The following is a 19876-nucleotide window of genomic DNA, read 5'->3' as shown; positions in this document are numbered from 1 at the left end:
AGGTTAGCAAAAGAGGTTTCACTAAAACCATTCAAAATAATCAGGCACTACATGAAGGATAAAGTCACTGCAGTATGAGCAGTGACTATAAGAAATCTCTGATAATGTTACTAATAATAGCACTGCACTGATGAGATTTTATATGGTTACAAAAAAAGAGAGAATGAGAGAAACTAGGAAAATTATTTGAATTTATTCAGATAATCTCTGGCAGAAAAGCTCCTGGAACAGAGACTATGACTTCTGGTTATAACTATAAATCAGCTGTCTTACCAGGTTCCAAACCATTATTGCAATGTATTATGTTTCCATGTTAGGAATTGACAATATTTCTGAAATTTGCTTAGATCTTAGTAACACTGCTACCTACTTTGCATGACAGGTGTCAAGTCACAGAGTTGTTGAAGCTAATGTCACAAATTCGGCATCATTTTGTAAATGATCAAAATTAAGGAAGGAGGAGAGCATTACAGAAATAAAACTGATCAAATTAATTTTGAAAATATATATTTTATAAAAGAATATGACTTATCTTCACCCTATGGTTTCTATCCACTTGCTCATGCTCTCTGGAGGAAGAATGAAGCATGAACACTTTCTTATCCATAGATTCTCTTCAGATATTTGAAGATACCTGTTGATTTTGCTCCTGATCCCCCTTATTTATTTATCAATAGTATCTAGCTAGACAGCTAGCTATGCATTTTCAGTACTTATGTGACACTTATCTTGTTCCATCCATGTTTTAAGTACTTTACAAATATTAACCACTAACTTCTTGACAAGCCTGAGATGTAGGTTCTATTACAATTCCCATTTTATAGATGAGGATACTGAGGCAGAGAGGCCAAGTAACTTGTCCAAAGTCACAGAACTAGTAAGTGTAGGAGCCATTTTCAAACCCAGGCACTCAGATTTCATAGTCTTTAGCTAAATATCCTGATCCTTCAACCTTTCATCAAATGAATCGTACATCTCAGAATACACAACAAACTAGGCATTCTTCACTGGATGAACTCTCACATATTGACACTGCTCCTAAAAGTTGGTGCTGAGAAGTTCTGAACCAAATTCTTAGGAAATAGTCTGACCAAAAGGGAATAGTAATTTTATCCTTTATTCTTAGCCCTTTATCATCATCATCATCATCATCACAGACTTCATTCATCTTTCCCACCCACACACCCCAAACTGTTGATACAAATTTATTCTGTGATCCTCCAAATCCTTGTGAACTTGTGACTGTGGGAACTGACTGTGCTTGGGTCACTGCATTCCCAGTAAATTTTCAGTGACTGGCAAAGAGTAAATCAATTAATTTGCTGACTGATAATTAACTAAGGAGATTTTTGTTTTATTTTTCTCACATGAATGACTGTCTAGTAGACTTCTCATTTTTGAAATATATAATAAACAACCTAAACAGGCGGTTTTGCATTTATCTGTGTTAGGTGTCATCTTTCTTTGTTATAGATGACTGATACAGACTGTTCCGAACCATATGATTCCTGTTTTTATCATCTGGTCTATTAGTAATTCCTTCCCAATGATCTGTAATCCAGCAATGCACATAGTTACATCTTCTGTATCATCATCAGTTATTGATTAAAAATATTGAGGCTGAGAGGACAAATGCAAAGCTTGTTAGGTGCCCAGAAGACCACCTTCTAGGCTGACTGATGGATCAACATACTGCTTTATTCTCATTCGGTAATTCAAGCCACTAATGAAGACATTACATTATATTAGGTCCACTCACATGAAATCAGTTATTTTTGTACATTAAAACTGTCAACTTCTAGAGATTTTATATAATTTAATCTAATCCAATCCACATTTCTTCATCTTAGTGTCATATGATATTTTGCTACATACCAACTCTACATAAAACTAAACATGTCAAACATGACTTTTGCAAGTTGTTTTATTTATTCATATTTGTTATTATTTATTTGGTAAGTCTTATAAAGAAAACTTAATCAATTTGGTTACTTGGCATGACTTGATTCTGATCAAGTATGTTGGCTCCCTAACTAATTACAGGTTTATTATCTATGAGGTCAAGGCTCTTTATCTCCCATAGCATTCAGTAAAGTATTTTGTACATGATAAACACTAAATGTCAAATAAATAAAATCAAGTATTTTGAATGTGGTCATAACTCACTCAACAAAGAATCTTCATTGAAAGTCTATATACAATTTCCCGGGAATTACCTCTTTTCAAAATCTCTCCTATAACCAATCCAACCTCTCTTGGCTTTAGTAACTTTTGGCATTTCACACTTAAATGAGACTTATATATCTGACGTTTATAAACAAGAAAAAAAAATCCCTTTTCCTCGTTAAAAGTAACCTCTCTCTCTTCAGGCCTATGGAAGCTGAATACATACTTAATTACCCAGACAGCTTGGTCCAGATATGAAGACACAGCTGATGGTGTCATGACAAAAGAATAAAGCAAAGTAACATGACCTCCCACAATCATAATAAAATCCCTAAATGAGTCATAGTATACGCTAGGTTGCTAATTTCAAGAAATGTTAAGTTTAACCTGTTTGGCCCTCAGGCAAAATTGACTCCACCTTAAAATACTCTGATACTAGTATTTTCATATTGCTGTACCAAATCCTATATGACACTCTAATGCATAGCCCACAGAAGTGAATTTCTGGTAACACCAGATCTAGTCAATGCAGCCTAGGAACACTTTTTTTGTTTTGTTTTTTCTTAAATCAAAATCCAGAGTTCTTAAGTGGGCTTATGAGACAACAGAGTCACTTATAGTTAGAGGAAAATATCAGCAATGACTGTGGGATTCTTTCCAATTATAGATTTCCTAGTGCTTGAATTAAGACTTCATTGGCTCTAAAATGAAGTAGACTAACACACTCAGACTATGTCTGTCAATATTTCTGGGCTGGAAAGCACATGTAATTCCAGGATTCTTGGTAAGCTGTCTGACTCCTTTACTGGCAGTGTCTTCTTTTTTCTATCAGAGTGAATTTATTATTAAAAGATGATGGCTTACTTTTTGTTAAAGTAATCTTCCATTTTCTACCCATTGTAGTAGTCTCATGTTAGGGGAAAAAAATATAACTGGGAAATTACAATCAAGGTCCTCGGTAGTTGAATCAGTATGTGTTTATCTGTACTATTCCTTTGAAACCAAAAACCAAAGGATTATACTGTGATTTTTCTTGTAATCTGACCATTTTCCCCATTTGTCTAAGGCTTATTATACTTATCTATGGATGCCTACTGTAATATTTTCAACATGACTTACTAAAACTCATCTCTTGAAGTCTTGCTCAATATTGCTCATTTACTTCTTCATTACCGTAAACATGCTGCTAAGCCACACTACAGTCACAAGATTTTTTAAATGAATAAACAAAACCATGTAATATAAACAATGATACAGCTGCTCATTGTTTATGCAGCTCAGCAAATAATGACCAAGTGCTACAGACGGAACAAGTGAATATTATTCCTTCTCATTAATGAAAGGCATTGAGTATAAGCTGTACATGTCAAAGTAACAGGGAGCTCTCATATTCAGGATGCAGCCAGCATCTTATCTCTGCCTATGACACACGCCGATAATCTGCCAAATGGTAAGTATGTCTGACATATCCCGGTACAAGCAATATAATCAGTTCATTTCAATCCTAAAAGGAATTGTTTTGGAAATTAAAAAAACAACAACAACAAATCAAATCCATCACATATTCATTCTAATTCATTTAAGATATTCAGTACAGAGCTGGACACAAAATTAAGAATTCAGTAAGTATTTGTTAACTGAGTGAATTACGTAAAATTTTTAGCCTTATTATATGAAATAATTTAGGAAATCTAGAGGCCTCCAAATTATCTCAGAGAAAATAGAATCTAAAATAGGTAATCATGATGGCTGTTAGCGAAATAAGAAAACAGATCAAATGTCATGCAACCAGAATGAATGACTGTATTTTTAGCTCTATATTGGAGAAAAAGTGGGTGTAAAATTAAAAAAAAAAAAAGAAAAAAAAGTAAAATAAAGTGAACAAAAGATCTTTGGAAGAAGCAACTGCTTCTCATCCCAGTCACTAGACAAATATTTCTAGGGATAATTTTAATGATACTTGTAAGAAAAGAGGTGAAGGGAGAATTGAACATAAAGAAAAGTTCTCATAAAAATGATTCTTTTGTTAAATGACACAGGATCTCAATGTACAATTTTAATTTAAAAATTAAAAATATATCAAATTTTGAGTTCCTTTTAAGCATATCAGGGTTTTTAATTCAACAGATTCACATTTGAAAAGGTGCTTTGAAATTTTACAGTCTCATTGGGTTAAAGTCACCGGATGTTTCTGACTTAAGAGAGAAAATTAAGAGCAGCAGGGGGCTGGACCAAACAAAGGTTACACATCAGTCTGATTCAGGATGGGCACATTCTCTGCATTCACTGAGATCTCAGCTGGCAAAGCTGAGTGCCATTCATGCCGGCACTGAATAGCCAGAATAAATTAACAGTCAGAAAGAGTGATTGAACTCATGTAGCAACACAGCATTTCAAAACAGCTCTTCATCTGTCCAGGTTTAGGACTCAGTGGGAATGGACAGAAGAAGGAATCATCATGTGTTACAGCCTATGTCTTAGTACACTTGGGACATTACCAATAAATGAAAAATTCAGAATTCTATCTACTCCCACTTTTAAGTATGAAACATACATTCACCTTAAATAAAAATATGGAAATCTGAGGTTCCGCTCATGGTGAGGATGAGGCTCTACTGCATACTACTGTCCTTTAACTATAGTGACAGGTCTAACTTAATTTCCTGCCCATTTTTACCTTTTTTAGTTTTGTTTGTTTTCCCAACATATGAATAGATCACGAGTGGCTGCAAAGCACTGCATGATGGCCTAGTCTCATTGCTTCTCTCACTGTGTTCATTTATTCCAGCTATTCAAGGTGAAGATGAATGGCACCTTGCTTTTCCAGGACAAGCCTGAGAGGGGACGCATCCAGCCTGTGTCAGGCTGCTGTTCTTTTCTGTCAACCACAGAGGTAGTAATTCTATGAGGACACAAAACAGGGTCATTTAATAAAACAAGAATGATGCATTTCACTGCCAGAGCAGCGTTAACCCAAAGAGGGGTTAGTTAGTATAATTTGCTCCACAGATTCTTAGTGTATTAAGGCAATATTCATGCTAAGATATAAATTCTGTGTAAACATTGGGGAATCTAGAGTAGTGATTATTTTCCAAACTCAGAATCATCTCTAAAGAAGTATTATCCCAGGGCGTCACTTCACATCCTGAATCAACATCTTAGGGCTGTGATTTAATGGGATGGGGAATAGAAAGAAAATCTGCATTTTAACATGCTCCTTAGGTGATTTATGCATTCTTTTTGCAGTAGTCTTTAGATAGGAGATTGGGAAACACTTAAAGGCAATCAACAAAGTCGCACAGAAATTTTAAAAAATAAAAGAGAGAGACAGAGGGAGGGAGGGAGGGAGGGAGGGAGGGAGGGAGGGAGGGAAGGAAGGAAGGAAGGAAGGAAGGAAGGAAGGAAGGAAGGAAGGAAGGAAGGAAGGAAGGAAGGAAGGAAGGAAGGAAGAAAAGAAAACAAAAACAGTTTAATGTTTTATTACACTCTGTAATGCATACTAACATACTAGAAATTATGGTCTATATAGTAGTTATCAAATTTAACAGCTTGTTAAAAATAGATACTGGGTCCATCCCCAGAGTTTCTTATTAACTCTGGAATGGGACCTGAGAATTTGCATTCCTAGCAATTTCCTGTTGGACCACACTTTTAGATCCATTATCTTATATAATTTAGGAATCAGTTACTTGTAATCTATTTACAAATATGTAGGTTTGTTATACAAATAAATATAAAGAGAGTCTTCCAACTGACCAAAGTATTTAAACCTACTCATCACCGAGAAAAACAAAATATTTGCCTCCCAAAATAATTACATAAAATTGTGGTAAAACTTTAATTCTAATATTTTCTTTAGAAATATTTTTCAATATCATTACACCATGAAAAAGACCCTTCTTTCTGATAAAAAAATTATTGAATATCTCGTTTTAATGGCTAATAGTCAATGTTCAATGAACGTACTAACCTACTCCTCTCTAGGAAATATAAGCTTGAACATAAAAAGGGTATAGTTGTATACATGAAAGAGTAATATTGAATATTTCAGATGGGGAAATTTACCTGTTTTACTGTGAAAGCTACCAGCAAACATTTTAAAGTTTCATCTGTGATTAGAATGGTTGACTCTTCTTTCATTTGAATGCAATGTTCCTTTATTTAAACTTATGGTTTTCTTTTTATGTTTCCCTTTTCATTTTTTATCCTTAAAAACAACGGTGAAAACTGATGGTTTGAACAGTTAAAAGTGAAAATTTATAGAGAGTACTACTAGACCAAATAACGTATAGGGACATTAGAACTCTTTATTAAGTCTCTGGAGTAAGAGATCAACCTACGCTGTTATTCTATATTCCCATATGAGAGTAGATTCAGTCTTGCATCGCACACTGTAGGGCTCTATAATCAACAGGGAGAGGGAAAGACCTTAGGACTACCCAATACTTTGAAGCACTACAAATATTTCTTTCTTAACAAAGAAAAAGAAATAGCCCTAGAAATAGAGTAAGGCTCCTCGGTATAGTATCATTCTCTCAGTGAAGACTTTGGCACTTTCTCATTTGTGTGTCCTAGTCACAAGGGGGTGCTAGGTAGTTGGGTAACTGCCCTGAACACAATTAAAAGGCCTTTTTAAATCCCATCATAGAATTCTAAGTAGATTATTAGTACTCTATTCATAAGGACTATTAGCTTAATTTTCATAACTTTATTATGCTATTTCAAAGACTGAATATATTCACTACAGAAATTTGTTCAAACCCAGAAAAGCTCAAATTTGAGCCATTCAGAAATTAGCCACCACTAAAACTTGGGATCATATGGGAAAATATATACTATATATAATAAAAATTGGTCTATCCTATGTAAATCAATTTTAAAAAGCTTTTCATATAAATTTTCAAACATAATCAAAAGTGGAGAAAATGTATAATGAGCTAACTTCCAAATCATTTAAACCTGCTTAAAAAAAAATTGGCAATGTATAACGAGCATTTCTTACATGATTAAATATTCTTATACCACATAAATTTCTTTAGTTGCACTTTGAGACGTTACATAAGTGATCTAATTAGATACAAGTTTAATGAGAAAATAGAAATCAATATATTCAAGAAGAATGTATGTGGTATTTGGGGGAAATAGTTCTCTCAGTAAGGATTTATCAACACAGAATAACTGTGGAACTCTGTTATTACAGAGGAGTTGCACCACAGATGCATTTAATTTACATGAATTCAAATAGTTCTGTTATTGTAATTAAAATAATGTAAAATTATACTTTGTAAAGGTATTTTTTACTATGTACAATATAAATTGCACAATAATACATAACACTCCCTTTGTACTCTATAGGGATATATTTTCTAAAACTCACTATATTTTATAAACTACTCAAAGAATTTGAAAAATACTTTTAATCATATTTCATTTGTACTTTAATAGATGACTTTAGACTCTCACTCCAATATACAGTTCAACTATATGAGATGATTATTTTTGACATTCCTTGTGTGAATTCTGTCCTGCAATTCACTACGTACTTTCTATTCTGCCTGTTTTACATTGGCCATAGTAATTCATCACTCACATATAAGTCTTCTTGCTCACTGTTAGGTTTTTAAATTTTTAGCTATATCGTAGTATTTAAAATTCTTAACTCTAGAACATGATCGGCCAAGTACGTCATCAGTCCTGTTCACCGAAGTATTTTGCCATGTTCCTGAAAGCTTAAAAATTATAGTTGTTGTAGAAATCTGGAATATGTGACAAGTCAATATACTCATATTCTGGGAAAAATTAAGTGAGGATGATATAGTAAATAATTTTTAAGCAATTTAAGTTGAAACACATGATAGTTCCTACTATAGGTCACAACTAAAATTTCAGAGTAAAATTTTCCTATTCTGACAAGAGAAGGCTTCTTTGACTAACAATGTAGCGATTCTGTAGAAAGAGTTATAGAAGTTAAAGTTTGGTGCTTTGCCAAGTTGCAATCCTGGCTTCTGTCAGTTATTAAAGCCCACTTGGGGCCAAATGGGTCTATATTACTAGAAAAGGGAAATTCCAGTGTAAGATCTTTTCTTACTTATCATTTCATAGGTACCAATACTTGACTTGGTATATTTCTTTCTGTGGGATAACTGATCACATATTACTTGTCTCTAGCCTCCACACTGACCAGGATTTTAAAATCTGTGGTGCCAGTGAAGAAAGTTGTCATTCCTATCTTCCGTTATGGCTAATTATTATTCACCTGGGCAATCACGCACAAACTGCTCTGTGGCCTTCCCTAACACATCCTGTCTCCTCGCACCAACTGAGGGACAGTACGGTATTCTCCACTTTTACATTATTTTAAATATTGCTATAATGAACACTCTTGTACAAATCTCTCTGCACACAAGTATGACTGTTTCTCCAGGGAGGAAACTTAGAAGTGGATTTGCTAGTATGTAAGATATGCCTATCAGCTAGACATAGAATTCACTAGATATAGCCAAGTTACTCTTACAAAGTGGTTGTAACAATTTACATTCCAATCAGCAAGATATGAGCATTCCACACTTTTTTCCTTAATTTTACCTTTAACCACTTGAGGTAATTAACTAAATCTTGGAAAATAACTTTTTAACATTTTAAAGTACATGCTCTTTCACCACCTTCCCCTTGAAAAGGGGGAACTCATTCTTATCCATTTATTTTTAGGAGAAAATATAGTTATTTCCCTTTTATTCCTCTCTTCCCTAACTACATTCTTTTCTTTCTTCACTTTACTTTTTCACCAGTCTGCCAATCTACTCATAGAGAGTAACCATGAAAGTATTGTTAACAATACATCTGAATTAAGAAACTGGAAGTAATACATGTTAAGTGTAATCAAATCTAATAAAGAGCCAGTCCCCAAATCTCTAGTCTTTCAAATTGCTCAGACTTTTTGCAAAAGTTTCTAAGTCTTTCAATCCTCCAATAATTCAATCTGTTTCTTCAATCATTTCCAAGAATACACACACACACACATACACCAAATCTATTCACCATTATATCAATTATATTGTATGCTTGTGTGCATTATAATTTTTTTTCCCATTGTAAATATAAAGTGTGTCAGCTTCATGACTCAGAGTCAAACAAATCTGAGCTTTGAAGCCCTCGCCACCATTTACAAACTGGGTTTCTCTGGGCAGGTGACTTTACATTTCTGAGTCTTAGTTTACTCATCTGTACCTCACAGCATCTTCTAAGGGTTAAGGTATATATGTTCACATACCTAGTGAGACAGGATAGTTAGTATGTTGCTAAAAACAAAAAAAGCAGCCATATCCTGAAACTCCAGGTTTTGGAATGTCGCCTACACTCCAGGACAAAGATATCAGAATGCACCTTGAGGTTAATAAATTATCTCAAATACCTTTTGGCCAGACAAAGGAGCAGATCTGATAGACAGGAATGGGTTATTTCCTTAATCCCTTCAGGATGAGCAAACAAGAAAAACCTGATAGATGAATTCCATTAGAAGGCTCCAGCCCCCTTCCTTCCCCAAGCAGGCAAGGGAAGTATAAAAGTAAAAACTTTTGCCTCAGTCACTGGGCACTCTCATTCGGGATCCCCTCCCACTCAGGAGCTGCAACCTCTTCTCCTGCCTCTAATAAACCATCTTCCTTTACCACGTTTTGCCTCTCCCTGGTCCGTGTGTCCATTTTTCGGCTTCACAAGACAGGATCCTGGCCCACACCCAGAAACTTCCAGCAGATCCAACATCATTTATATCATTTGGGGACTCACAGAAAAATATTCCTACTTCATTAGCACATTATGGAGGGGACGGTGGGTGCTCGACAATACTGTGCCCTTGTCCTTGCTCAGACTGAATATGATGGGTCTGCTCTGCTTGGCATTTGCTACATTAGCTAACCTGCTTTACTTACATTCTAGAACACGTACACTGCCTTCCTGTGTTTCCCCTTGCTCCTTAGCTGTGCCACCTATATTCCTTTTATTCACTGAAGGAGGCAGCATAACATAGCAGAAAGTCAGACTAGGACTCTAACTGCAACTCCGGTCAATATATGTGACGTGAGTTATTTACCTTCTCTGGTCCTCAATTTCTTTATCTGGAAATGAGGATGATGCTTTCTTTGCATGATTAAATTTGATAATCTATGTACATGGCCAGAAAAGACAACATTCTATTAACAGTAGGTAACACTATTATTTTTTGACACCCTCCCCACCCTGTTCTGTTTCCACTTGTTTTCATTATTCTGTAAGCTCTGTAAGGGCAGAGTCAATGCCTGTCCCGATCATAGTTGTAACCACAAACCACAGCAGAGCACTTGGTCTCAGCTATATTTAAAGACAAGTCTCCTGAGTAAAGTAAGGAAGAAAGGAAGGGAGGGAGAGGAGAGAAAGATGCAATCAATCAATCAATCAATCAATCAATGGGCTTCTGACTTAAGCCCAATTTTGACTTCCTGCTTCTGCATTCTACAGCAAGTCTAATTTTGTACCAGAATTTCACTTTTCATCTTAGCTTGTTCTTATTATGTCCAATTCCACTTTCAAGCTATTCCATAAACCACTACCACTTACATCTCTCAGGGGGTTTCTCTTTAAAAATATAAAAGTCTAAAATTTTTGTTTAATATGATAATATATATGTTACATAGTAAAATTATCATAGATTTTTGAAAAGTTTAATAATATGTTTTAAAAATCACAGTCTGTTTTATATTTTTATTGAGTAGAGTGTTTCTAACAAAAATGCCATTTTCTTTTGTTTTCAAGGTACAAATTTCTTCAACGACAATTCTTTTTAAAAAAACAGCGTAAGGGTTCATTCTAAGTCATAAAATCAACAAATACCTAGCACTTTACTTGCATTTGTATATTATTTTGTAAAATTGTTTTTAACATTATTTTAATAATTCAAATTTTGAGGTTGAAATATTTCAGCCACAAGACACTTCAGAGAGAAAACACTGAATAATTTTAATTTGTATCTTCATTTGGGGTAAGTACATGAAAAGAATTTGGCCATGAATTTGTACTATTGAAGGGCATACAAGGCAAAAAGGCAGAATTCTTATTAAGCAAGAAAAACAAACAAAAAAAAGATAATTTTCATTTGTTTTCATGGAAATCGGACAACGTTTCATCATGTAAAGATTATACAGCGTAGTAGATTTTTTCTGTCATATATGTATCTTAAATTATTTAGTCATTAATAATTATTATCTGAGAAGTTAGCTTTCTGCTGGAAAAGTAGTTATTAAGAGGAAAATATCTTTGTGCTAAAATTCATATTTTGGCTTGTCAGTCATTTTCTAAGGTACTTGAACAACTATCTAAAATTTTAAACACAAAGACTTTACTATACTAGTATAATAGAGTCAATTCTCACTTCTCAGTGCTAATGTGGGTAGAAGCGGCGCATCCTAAAATGGAAATCAGAAATCCTGGATAATCAGAAATCTTAATTTAGCCAGTATGGCCCTTACAAGATGTGCTAATAATGAGCAGCAGAACTATTTTGGTTCCACCTGCCTGCCCTCTGCTGGATGGGCTAATGAGCAGTGAAATGGCTACAGAAAGGACAGCTGGTGTGAGTGGGAAGCCTATTCACAAGCAAGTCATCTTTTTATGACTGTGACTTGCATGTAGAGATGATTTTGATTACTTTTCTAATAATTACTATTTCTAATAATTATTACTTTGTAGGAAAAAAATAAGTTAGTACATTTGTGAACCTTTTTATCCCTTGCATCTTGTCTCCTTTATTAAGATCAACTAGATGTTAGATTAATGGCTAACACTGGGATCAGCTGTAAAGAGGAAGGTCCAGCTTTGCTTTGCACATATAGGACTGTGATTTTATATTCAGAGTGAAAAGAAGAAGCTGCCACTCTGGAAAGGATGCAAGAAAACATACAACATAGGATGATTCATCTGATGTTAAGTGGCAATGGGATAGCTATGGCAAAATTTGCAACTTTGGGCTGTGCTCCCCGAAAAATCCTCAGTAGCAATGCCCTTCAGTCAGCAGCTGTCACTATAAGCAAAGGAAGCAATCACTGGAAAGAGAGGGGGCTCCTCTGGGAAACAGCTGATGCATAAAAATACAGACCTGGATGAAATTAGCAACAAGTAGCTGACAACTTTTTTTTCTTTTTGTAAAGTTAACTCAGCTACTAAGATGTAAATTAAACTTCAGAGACAATGTGGCATCTCAAGTGGAACTGGGAAGCAATCATGACCCACAGGCTGAGGACAAGTGTGATTTAACATCTTACTACATTCAGGCTCTATTTTGTGTCTAGGGTGCACCATATTTAACTAAACCATTCAGGAAGCAAATTCAACTACCTATTAAACACGTGACAGTTTCAAAATGTTCAAGATTCTCTGCCCAGCACTCACATTACTCAGCTGTCAAAGTAAAGGGCTCAGATATATGATGTGAAAATTACATTTTAACGAGGTGTCATGTGTGCTTAAAGTTCTTATTCATCACTACATAGCTACAGCTTTTACTGGAGTCACAAATGCACTTAATTAGCATAGTATAAGGACAGAAGGTTCACCTCATCTGCATTGTTAAACTGTTTTGTGTAGGCTTTTGGTTGTTGTTTTAGAGTTTACTATCTTTAGAACATATAATGGTTATATTTACATAATTTCAAATGCCTTTCAAGGAAATGTGGGTGGGGTTTGGAAAGCAGAAGAGCAGGCATAAGACAGTAGCTACATGTCTTTTGTTTCATTTTTTTGAAGATTTTCATTAAAATATAGCTAACACATAATATTATATTAGTTTCAGGTGTACACCATAGTTATTCAACATTTATATACCTAAAGAAGTGACCACCATGATAAGCCCAGCAACCATCTAGACCAGCACATTATTGACAGTTTATTACATCCCTGTGACTTACTTGTTTTATACCTGGAAATTTGAACCTTGTATTCCCTTTCATCTTTACACTCTTTTTTTTAATTCAATTACAGTTGGCATTCAAAGTTCTTTTATATTATTTTCAGGTATATAGAAGTGGTTAGACATTTATGTATTTTATGAAGAGATCCCTCTGATGAGTCTAGTACCCGCCTGGCACTATTCATAGTTATTACCATATTATTAATTATTTTCCCTATGCTTTACTTTATATCCCCATGACTATTTTGTAACTACCAGTTTGTAATTCTTACTCCCTTCATCTTTTTCACCCTGCTCCCCCAGCCACCCTCCATTCAGGCAACAATCAATTTGTTCTCTGTATCTATGAGTCTGTTTCTGTTTTATTAGTTTATTTTGTTCTTTAGATTCCACATATAAGTGAGATCATATGGCACTTGTCTTTCTCTGTCTGACTTATTTCACTTAGCTTAATACCTATCATCTTCATCCATGTTATTACAAATGGTAACATTTCATTCTTTTTTATGGCTGAGGAATAGTCCTGTGTGTGTGTGTGTGTGTGTGTGTGTGTGTGTGTGTGTGTGTGTGTGTGACTGTGTGTTTATATATATATGACACTTCTTCTTTATGCAGTCGTCTATTGATCAGTACTTAGGTTGCTTCCATATCATGGCTACTGTAAATAGCACTACAATGAACATAGGGGTGCATATATCTTTTCCAATCAGTGTTTCTGATTTTTTTGCATAAATACCCGGAAGTGGAAATGCTGGGTCATAAGGTAGTTCTATTTTTAATTTGAGGAACCTCCATACTGTTTTCCATAGCAGCTGCACCAATCTGCAATCCCACCAACAGTGTATGAGGGTTCCCCTTTCTCCACATCCTCAACAATACTTGTTTGTTGATTTATTAATGATAGCCTTCTGATAGGTGTCAGGCGATAGCTCTTTGTGGTTTTAATTTGCATTTCTCTGACAATAAAAGCGACACTGAGCATCTTTTCTATGGCCATCTGTATGTCCTCTTAGGTATATTCAGGTCCTCTGTGCATTTGTTAATTGGATTGATAGTTGTTTTGGTGTTTAGTTGCATGAGTGCTTTCCAATTTCGGATATTAACCCCTTATCACTGACTGTCTTAATCATTGGGTTGTTTGTACTGATTGCTTGATGTATTTCACTAAATCTCAACTGATAGAATTTTAGATGTTAGAGACACTAATTTTAGGAAAATTTTGTAACAGGGCTTCTCTGCCTATCCTTACTATCAACCTGAGCCTACTTCCTCTCTCCTTAAGTAGGAAATACTGAAAAAACAGCAAACAAACATTTGTATATTTGACAATTAATTGCTCGATGGGCAATTTAGAAACAAACTGGAAGAGTCAAAGAAAATACCTCATGTCTCTGTCCTATTATTAATGAATAAAGAACTCCTCATAAGGTGGTTTGGGAGAAAGAACTAAATAGTGAAAATCAGTCAACACCCGTCATTAATAATAGCTAAAGGGAAGTGATGCAATTCCTTGATTTTCTCATATGTACAGATCAAGATAGAAGGTATTGTATTAGAATTATGAATGCCAACCTGAGTATCACTCAAATAACCTATGAAATAGATAAGTATTATTTGGAGGTTTGTAATGTATATCTTACAAAATACAGCCAATTGAAGGCAATGATGAATGTAGAGTTTATATCATATTTTATAAGACAGGAAAAAGGTTCATTTAAAAGTACATTTGAAGAAAATTCTAGACCTGATATTTCTAGATTTGGTGCTCTGCTCAGAAAAAATAGAGAAAGTATTTTGACATTTATTTTATACTCAGGTGCTAATGCTTACAAGCATTTTTGATATAGGTGTCCAAAAGTGAATCACCTGGTCTCTACACAAATGTATGTTCAACAGAACACAACTGCTACTCATTTCTGAATATAACACACTTTCCATTTTCTCCAAGTTGCAGTATTTTCTGTTATTTGTCAACTGAAAAATTTGCGAATATGTTCTGAATATAAAATTTGTTGAACAGTTGATCACTTTTTTCCCTATTGCAAGACTACTGACTTTAATTTATTTTAATTACTTATGGAAGAAAGTGCATTAGGTCTTAATGTGCTTTGGTACTTCTCCTTAGCATCGGTTAAACTTCCGGTAGGTTACCAAAGCTCTTATAATCTGAGTGAAGAAGGGAAGAAGTTATGTGTGGGTGGTGGGGTAAGGAATAACAGGGGTGATATAATATTTTTATATCATAGAACTGTTGGCTTATAGTAAAGATGACTACCTGAGAAGCATACACCTAATCTTAAAACAAAATTTAGGACTCAGACTCCCATTCCCATAATATTCTGAATAGGAAGTTTTTAAAAAATATATGTTATAATTCATCATCATTTCTTAAATTATTCAACAAATCCTCATAGATCACCTACTATTTATCAGGTACTCTATAAAGAATTTTAAACAAAAATGGCTAAAACAATATCAATAAGATTAGTACAATGTGAATCAAAGTCTCATTAGTTCCTGAACAAAGGCTTTTTATAAACTGAAAATTCTTTGCATTTGTATGTTCTTTAATCCATGAGCTATAGCTATATTATTAAAAATTGTTTCTATAAAATTTGCAAATGTAAACTATGTGAATAGCAATATCAAGTACGTCTGATTCATTTTCCCACTAATTTCATGCTGGAAAACTGCAGAAAAACGCTGGCAAAGTTCCATTTAAGATAATGCAGACTAAGTGACGAGAGTATCATGTTCTGAAAATATTTTTAGAGAAAAATGAGAACAAATTTCTAACTTTTTGAAACATTTTCCAGAAGGAAAGGCCCATTAGAGAACGTTTGAAGGAGAAACTTCACTTAGAGGCAACAAAGAACATCTAAAATACAAGTTTTTAAAACATCATATTATGGCTGGCCCGGTGGCTCAGGCGGTTAGAGCTCCATACTCCTAACTCTGAAGGCTGCTGGTTTGATTCCCACATGGGCCAGTGGGCTCTCAACCACAGGCTTGCCAGTTCAATTCCTCGAGTCCCCCAACGGATGGTGGGCAACACCCCCTGCAACTAAGATTGAACACGGCACCTTGAGCTGAGCTGCCGCTGAGCTCCTGGATGGCTCAGTTGGTTGGAGCACGTCCTCTCAACCACAAGGTTGCAGGTTTCGACTCCCACAAGGGATGGTGGGCTGCGCCCCCTACAATGAGCAATAGTAACTGAACCTGGAGCTGAGCTGTGCCGTCCACAACTAAGACTGAAAGGACAACAGCTTGACTTGGAAAAAAGTCCTGGAAGTACACACTGTTCCCCTTCCCCAATAAAAACTTAAAACAAAACAAAACAAAAAAAAAACGAAAAACTCAAGTAGCCGACATTTAACTACAGTTTCAAAGTGTATTCTCTCTTCTGAATTCAATAAATATTTCCTTAAAAAAAAAGTCAAATTAAAATTAATTTCTTTATACAGCTATTGTTGAAAACAATATTTTTCACTGATTTACCACTCCCCTAATGTTTTCTTTGAAAAGAATGCAATCATAAATGTCACAACACTGAGCCAACCTCACAAAAGACAGGACAATTAGGGGTTTGAGAATGGGTGTTGGGAAAAGCAAGGAATTAGAATTAAATTGAAATGACTTTTTTTGATATTTCTGAGCAGCTAAGTTTTTCATCATATTCATCCTTAAACTTTACCATTTGAAAATTTTAAATGGACTTTTGTTAAAAATATACATCTGTTAACATGGTTAAAGAATAGATACAATATTTTATAGCACAATTCTGTAGCAATTATCTAATTGTGAGAACTACAAATTAGATTTGCATCCACAGAGCACCTGACACATGGGGACACTGAAATCACTTCTATCCAATGAATGAATGTAGACACACAGCATTAGTAAGCATACTTTCCAGGGCTAGTGTCACAGAAGGGAGCATGACTCTGAAGTTGGGTTAAACTTTAATAGCTGGGTGATTTTTGAGTAAGTTATAGGAGCTATAGTGCCTTAGGGCCAACATTTAGAAATTGTGAATAATAATGGCCCTTGTAGGATTGATGTGTAGTTATTAGGTTAAGTTGGTTGTGCCTATCATATGTGTCATCTCATTAAAATTTAACAATAATCTTCTGATCGGGGTGTTATTTTATTTATTTATTTTTTCCATTTCATAATTGAGGAAATGAAGACCAAGAAGCTGAGCCATGTGTCCACAATCAAGCACTAGAGGCAGAACTCAAACGCAAGTTCTTCAGACTCCCAAGCTCATGTCAGAAGCAGTATGCCACCTCTGTGTACACTTCACCAGAGGGTTTTTATATACACGAGACAAGCATATGTGCTTCTTAACTTCCAACACCCAGATCTTTTCATGGACAGAATAGTTATATTCTGCAGAAATAAAACAGATACCCCTTTACAAAAAACTTCAATAATGTGAATTTTCATTGATTAGAACTTAGTTAAAATCAGAGCAAAAATACCTAGCCTACTTCCAACAGATGGAAACAGCAAATGCACATTAGATCTACAGACTCAGAATTAGTCTTTTTGACCCTAACATATTTTAAGTAAGTTGGTTTCCATACATAGACACATAAAGAGATCCATAATAAGAATTAACTAAAGGCAATTTCTTTGAAAAATGTCAATGCAATTTACTAAAGACAAACACACAGCTGAAACTGTTTGTGCGAAATAAGATGAACAGCCTCTATTATTGTTAATTAAAATTCTCATATCTACACATATCATGCATAAAATTTACTTCCCATATTTATTCTTTCCACCTCTAAACTGCCATAAGTTCACACCAAAGTATAATATTAACTTTTTAATTTGAGTATTCATGCATGAAAATGACACTTTTCCCTACAATTGTATTTACAAATTTAATAAAGGTGAAAATTTGCGCTTTGTAAAAACAGAGGAGGTCTTCATCGTTGTTTAAAAAAGAGTAAAAACTGAATCTCCTGGCTCAAGTTAGGACTTTGTTTCAAAAGCTGAACTTTATCATTTCTCAATGTTTGCCACATTAATAACATCCTTTTAATAAATGTAAGCACTGGTTACATGTGAGCAAGATGGTTCATGTTTTAACTTCCATATATAAACAAACAAACAAAATTAAATGAGTGGTGTAATTTTCCTTACGTTCACAAGTACAATGATATATCACATATATGGATACACACATATAACTTTATTAAAGCATGTTAAAAATATTTTTGGTAAGTTTCTAAGTACTCTTTAAGGATAATTTATAAAAACTAAGAATTTGCATCAGTCCGTCAAATAAAAACCGGGAATGCTAATTAATTTTAACCTATTGTTCTAAATAAATATAATGCATGATCTTTCCAATAAATCAAATTTGAAATATGTTCCTGCCCCTTAGTCACTGATTTAACTAAGCCCCTCAAAAGACAATGAGTTATTTATTATTTCTTTGGAGGCAAGTAAAAATTACTTCCTGTTCCAATTAAAAGTCAAAAAAGGTTAAGAACCACTCATCAACAGAATTTTCACTGCCAAAATATAAATTGTGGGTAAGAAGACTATCATAGGTCTGAAAGAATTGTCTTCCCACATACTATAGATGATAGAATCTGGCTTAGGTTTTCAACTGAAGGGTACACTGGATTGAGAAAACTTACCTGCACAGAGGTGAGTCAGACAATGAACTTGGTCTAGGAGATTTATTTGAGGACTTAGTAAGGAGAACTTGGTTTTGCTGCTGTTGCATATTTATGCTTCTCCTTCCACAAAACGCAACGCAACATAATATCAGTATTGCTGGACATGGAAAGAATTGCTGTCTTTCTGACTGAAGCCTCTCGGGGACTAGAGAAAATGCCACCTAATTTGGCATTCTGTCACACTAAGAAATGGAAATCATTCACATTCATTCATTCATTCAATAGTTATTGAGTCTTTATTATTACACTAGTATCTGAGAAGGTAGAAATAATGGTCAAAGAAAAATATAATAAAAGGATGAGTAAAGCAATGTTATTGGCCATATGGAACTTTAAATGTAGTTGTATAAGAAGATACGTACAAAATGAACTAAGATAGGCAGCAGAATGTCTTGCTAGTAAAATCATGATAAAAGCAATACAGAAAATAAGAACCTTTAACACATAAGCACCAAAAGAAAAAAAAAATTAAACTTTGAATTGCCATGTTACTATCAAAATTCAGACATTTGTATCTTAATTTTCTTATACGTTATCATGAAGAATAGTATGATTGCTAGTTTAAAATAATTTAGCTTCTAAACTGAGATAATTCTGCTCTGTTGCGTAAGTAAAAATTAAAAAAAAAAAAAAAAAGTATGACTGCCTTTGAAGAACATGGAAAGGAAACAGTATGTCCTAGAGATGAAAAAGACTCTCTAAAGAATGGTAATTAAAGGTTATCATAAGTTTATTCAAAACTGAGTTTTACGCTTTTTTCCTTATAAAACTGAGATCTATTGTTTCTGTATTAATCAGTTATGAATAGTTTCTGTGCATATCAATTAGGCACACTCAGACATATGCTCACTCAAACTGACAATATTCCCAATAGAAGTGATCACATATGATGCTCTCTTCGAGATGAATATATTGGTGTAGGACTCCGAAATGTTACTACAAGCCAACCCTCTGATGTTTTCTAAGTGGAAAACACTTTTGAGGGCAATTAACTAGGTGGAATGGCATTCTTTTTTAGCAAAGATTTTGTGTACTTCACCACACAAGGAATTAACCAGATGATAATGAAAATGCC

The 19876-nt window shown here is 34.4% G+C and overlaps 1 protein-coding gene across 31 annotated transcripts in view; it reads right to left on the bottom strand.

Annotated features, from left to right (window-relative positions):
• ADGRL3 (adhesion G protein-coupled receptor L3) overlaps nucleotides 1-19876 on the bottom strand; it is a 756105-nt gene that overhangs the window by 263713 nt on the left and 472516 nt on the right. The gene's annotated exons all lie outside the window — the stretch shown is intronic.

The sequence above is a fragment of the Rhinolophus sinicus genome, chromosome 1 (genome assembly GCF_057876585.1).
Source record: "Rhinolophus sinicus isolate RSI-liver-muscle chromosome 1, RSI-T2T, whole genome shotgun sequence".
In the NCBI taxonomy this organism is placed as follows: Eukaryota; Metazoa; Chordata; class Mammalia; order Chiroptera; family Rhinolophidae; genus Rhinolophus; species Rhinolophus sinicus.
The sequence above is the reverse complement of the archived record's forward strand: the minus strand, read 5'-3'. Positions and strand labels throughout refer to the sequence as shown.